The 5,128-nt window shown below is 46.5% G+C and overlaps 1 long non-coding RNA gene across 1 annotated transcript in view; it reads left to right on the forward strand.

Annotated features, from left to right (window-relative positions):
• Positions 1 to 539: 539 nt before the first annotated feature.
• LOC105501897 overlaps positions 540 to 5,128 on the forward strand; it is a 17,377-nt gene continuing 12,788 nt past the window's right edge. Inside the window, exons 1-3 of the long non-coding RNA XR_001000253.1 lie at positions 540 to 623; positions 1,265 to 1,318; positions 2,190 to 2,268. This is a non-coding gene — a long non-coding RNA (uncharacterized LOC105501897). The remainder of the gene's footprint in view (positions 624 to 1,264; positions 1,319 to 2,189; positions 2,269 to 5,128) is intronic.

The following is a 5,128-nucleotide window of genomic DNA, read 5'->3' on the forward strand; positions in this document are numbered from 1 at the left end:
TGGTCACACAGACCTACATGGTATAATGTGGGAGGGGCTACGCAAGGGTGTGAATTCCAGGGGGTGGGACCGCTGGGGGCTATCCTGGAGGCTGGCCACCACGACTAGATCTGAATGTTTTGCTTTTCTGTGATGGAAAAGGTGAAGCAAATGGGGCTTTTTTTTTTTTTTCTTTTTAAGGATGGTTTCCCTCTGTCACTTAGGCTTAAGTGCAGTGGTTCAATCATAGCTCTTGATTCTAATGGATGGCAGCCACACTTGAAGATGCACCAGAGGAAGATGTAGATGCTCCCATCTGTGTTACCAGATGGGATGGTGTCTTTGGGAACTGATCTCAGACATGTCGTGGTGGCCAGCCTCCAGGATAGCCCCCAGCGGTCCCACCCCCTGGAATTCACACCCTTGTGTAGCCCCTCCCACATTATACCATGTAGGTCTGTGTGACCAATAGAATCTGCAGAAGTGATGCCACAATACTTCCAAGATTAGATCATAAAAGGTACTGTGGCTTCTCTCTTGGTTTCTTTTTTTCCCTCTCCCTCTCCTCTCTTCTTTCTCTTGGACCCTTTGCTCTAGGGAAACCAGCTGCCACATCACCAGCAGCCTTGTGGCCATGCCACATGGTAAGGAACTGAAATCTCAGTAGCCACACGAGTGAGCTTGGCAGTGGATCCTTTAGGCCCCGTCGTGTAATCCTGGATTGCAGCCCTGGACATCCACTTCACTGCAAGACTGAGCTGGAACCCCCAAATGAACTGCCCCTGGATTCCCAGCTCTCAAAAACTGTGAGAGATAGATGTTCAACAGTGGTTGTTGGAAACTGCTGAGTCTCAGTATAATTTGTTACACAGCACTCGCTAACTCATACACATGTCATGTTTCTGCAGCAGAATACCTTGGACCTGGGGAGAGCTGGAGATAGTCACTCAGTACCACCCAGTACATGCGAAAGTGATTATGACAGGCTCAGAAATGTAAGAAGATGCTTAAAAGAAATGGGCTCGTGAGCCCTCTTGGCTGAAGTATTAATTACTAGATCTGAATGTTTTGCTTTTCTGTGATGGAAAAGGTGAAGCAAATGGGGCTTTTTTTTTTTTTTTTTTTTTCTCTTTAAGAGATGGTTTCCCTCTGTCGCTTAGGCTTAAGTGCAGTGGTTCAATCATAGCTCACTGCAGCCTCAAACTCCTGGGCTCAAGCAAAGGACTGTTATTTTTTGAGCACCAGCAGCAACAGTAGTTACTATGCGCTGTTTTCTCCCTGCCAGGTGTTCCACAGACATCCTACATGCATGACCTTAATTCACTCTTACATTTGACAAGTGAGGAGACTGAGGCTCAGACAGCCACACCATTCCATGGGGTTTGTTCAAAGGGGTTTGGGGCCAGAGTAGGACTGAGTGCAACTTCATGGAGGCAGACCATGGGGAGGGCAGGGCACTTGCATGCCCGAGAGAATCTTTGCAGGATGCAGGAGTTCAGAAACTAGCTACTTAAAGGGTTAATGATCTGTGTCAGGGGTGCTAATTAAAATTTGGCGTTTTAAAGAAAAAGTTGGCTGAGTGCGGTGGCTCACGTCCGTAATCCCAACACTTTGGGAGGCCAAGAAAGTGGATCACTTGAGGGCAGGAGTTTGAGACCAGCCTGACCAATATGACGAAACCTCGTTTCTACTAAAAATACAAAAACTAGCTGGGCATGGTGGTGGGTACCTGTAATCCCAGCTACTTGGGAGGCTGAGGCAGAAGAATCGCTTGGACCTGGGAGGTTGTAGTGAGCCAAGATCATGTCACTCCACACCAGCCTGGGGGACAGAGTGAGACCCCATCTCAAAAAAAAAAAAAAAAGAAAAGAGAAAAAACTTTCCAGTTCACTAAAGGAGTGCTTTCACTGAATGCAAGAATAGATTTTCCCTTTTGGTGTGTGAAGTTCTTGGTCATCTGACCCTCTCTGCCAGGAGAGCCCTTCCTGCCCCATTTCTGCCCGTTTGGGGTCCTCTTCCTGGAGAAGCTACTCCCTGGTGCTGTCTTCCTTCAGGGTCCAGGCCTGAAGCCTCTGGGGACAGTGTTGGGGCTCTGCATGTGCCCAGTGCTCAGCCCAGTGCTGGAGCAGAGGTGGTGCTCAGGAAAGATCTTGAAAAATGAGCAGGTCTCCAGCTGAGGGGAATCTTACACCTTCTAGCAGTTTCCTTAGGATTGCAGAAGCTCCTCAGACAAGATCTGTGGCAACAGTAACAATAAAAGCGTCCCATGTGGACCAAACTCCTGCTGCAGTAAGAGTTAAGCATATGGTGTCTTACTTTGCCCTCGTTATTACCGCTGAGGGCAGATGCTGCCATCCCTCTTTATAGAGAAGGCTATAAAAGCCCCCAGAGCCATCAGGAATTGGAGCTGATGCCTAAAGCCAGCAGCGACCAGAGCAGGGCGTTCAACCTTGCAGGGTTGTTAGGGCAAGAGGATGGGGGCAGGGGGTGGGCGCAGCACACCCTCCTCCCCATACCACCTCACTTTGTCTCCCACTGCCCCTCCCAGCATCAGCAGCCCAGGCCACTGTGTGTGCCAAGTCTCCTGTATACCTTTCTCCTTTTGCTGAGGAAATGCTATTATGAAGACAAAATGAGAATCAAGTTACTTAGGGGCCAGGTGCAGTGGCTCATGTGTGCAATCCCAGCACTTTGGAAGGCCAAGGAGGGCAGATCACTTGAGCCTGGAAGTTTGAGACCAGCCTGGTCAACATAGTGAGACCCCATCTCTATAAAAATATAAAAATTAAAAAATTAGCTGGGCATGGTGGCACACGCCTGTAGTCCTAGCTATTCAGGAGGCTGAGGAAGATCTCTTGAACCCGGGAGGTCAAGGCTGCCGTGAGCCGTGATCGCACCACTGCACTCTAGCTTGGGTGACAAAGTGAGACCCTGTCTCAAAAATAAAGTCCACCCCCCAAAAAAACCCAGTTACTTAGAGCTTTGCAGAAATCTTCAAAATCTATCAAAACCATCCCATCCGATATAAATTACTGTACACATTATAACGAGCTAAAATAGGCACATTTTTGGTAAATTATTAAATTTGGTAAGTTCCACAAGTTGGTTTCATCCAGCAAGATGCTCCTTTTGGGTAAGTGGCACTAGGAGAATCAACTCCAGCCAGGGCTGCCGCTCGCCCTGGCGGGCAGTCGCGACCCGGTTCTGTCGGGCTTTCTGAGGATGTGTGCAGGCTGCACCTAGGAAACTCGACAGGGGTTACTGCTGTCTCCCCACACTGGTGTGGGCTGTCCCACAGGGTAACGTGTCCTTGCATTTCTGTACCTGGATGGCTTCTGCAGGTCCCATGAGGCGGTGGCAGAGAGGCTGGGTTGAAAGCAAGGTGTACATGGTGCAGATAGGCAGGGTGCTGGCTACACCTGTGCACAGCTGATTGGTGCAGAAATTGCTAGAGCAAAATGGCATCAAGGGCATGGAGTGTCCAACATGCCAGCCTCTGAGACTGACCTGCTTCTCCCCACTATGCCCCAGGCTTTCCCACACACCTCCTTTGCTCACACAAACTCCCTTTCTATCCAAGCAGGATAGCGTTTCTCCTATGCAAAGTGGAAAATGGGCCATTCCGTTGACCAACAGCCCGTTTGAACATCTTTCCATGGACTTTCCTAGGCCTAAGATTTGGGCGTAAAGCCATTAAGATTCATGGTAACATTTACATGTCAAGGGCAGTTTGGAGAATATTTATTGGCTGGTTTGCTGTGAAATTTGCATGTGGTTTATACATTTGTCTTCAAACCAGCCAGACTTTCCAGGGTCTTCCCAAGGTCAGACACAGAAGTGCAATTGCTCATCACAGGATAAATGTGCATTACAGATGTCGAGGAGATGAAAACATTCCTTTTCCCGACATAAGCTGTTTGTGGTTCTCTTTGTCCCTTTCTCTAGGCAAGTTTATTTTTCCTGACTGCCATTACTAACTAAACTCTGTCTGCCTCACTTACAAGCTCCTGGGAAGGAACCGAGTCTTGGGAGGTAAAATTGGATGATGGACTGTTTTCCAGACTAGGGCTTGAAGACACAACGCTTGTTGGCAGTTAACCAACTTCCTGGTGAGCCCCATATAGGAAATCTACATTCAGCTTTTTAGGGAGAAATCCTGACTCTCTTATAGTGAATGAATATATGACACTAAACACTTCACTTGTCCATTTAACAAATATTTAGCAAGCACTCACCACACATCAAGCGCCAGGCTTGGTACTGTACATGTGTGAAGTCATTTAGTTCTTTTCATAACCCTATGACATAGACTTTCTTCTCATTTTACAGGTGTGGTTAGTTGGTCGAAGAGAGAAGAATAAACATTTCTTCTACCCTTACCTTCCTGCTATTTTTTCATACATTTCACTTCTACATGTATTACAAATGCCACAATACATTGTTATTATATTTGCGTTTTTGTTATTTCAGTATTTTATAATTAGTAGTAGTATTTGATATGGAGTCTCGTTCTGTCACCCAGGCTGGAGTGCAGTGGTGCAATCTTGACTCACTGCAACCTCCGCCTCCTGGGTTGAAGCAATTCTTCTGCCTCAGCCTCTTGGGTAACTGGGATTACAGGTGTCCACCATGCCCGGCTAATTTTTGTATTTTTAATAGAGGCGGGTTTTCGCCATATTGGTCAGTCTGGTTGCAAACTCCTGACCCCAAGTGATCCATCCACCTCAGCCTCCCAAAGGGCTGGGAATACAGGCATGAGCCACTGCGCCTGGCCAGTATTGTTATTTTTAGACCTGTTTTTCCAAATAATTGTATTTGTATTAAACAGTTAATGATATCTCTTTGGCTATCCTAGGGTTTACAGTATACATCTATCTTTAATTTTTCACCATCTACCTACAAATAAGATATCATGCATGGATAATGTAAGAATTTCATAGTTCCATTTCCTCCCTCCCATCTTTTGTATATTGTTGTCAGACATGTACTTCTGAATCCATAATCCTTTGCTTCTATTTTTGCTGTAGACCAGGGGTGTCCAATCTTTTGACTTCTCTGGGCCACATTGGAAGAAGAATTGTCTTGGGCCACACATAAAATACACTAACACTAATCATAGCTGATGAGCTAAAAAAAAAAAAAAAAAAAA

The sequence above is a fragment of the Colobus angolensis genome, unplaced genomic scaffold, assembly GCF_000951035.1.
Source record: "Colobus angolensis palliatus isolate OR3802 unplaced genomic scaffold, Cang.pa_1.0 Scaffold76, whole genome shotgun sequence".
Taxonomy (NCBI): Eukaryota; Metazoa; Chordata; class Mammalia; order Primates; family Cercopithecidae; genus Colobus; species Colobus angolensis.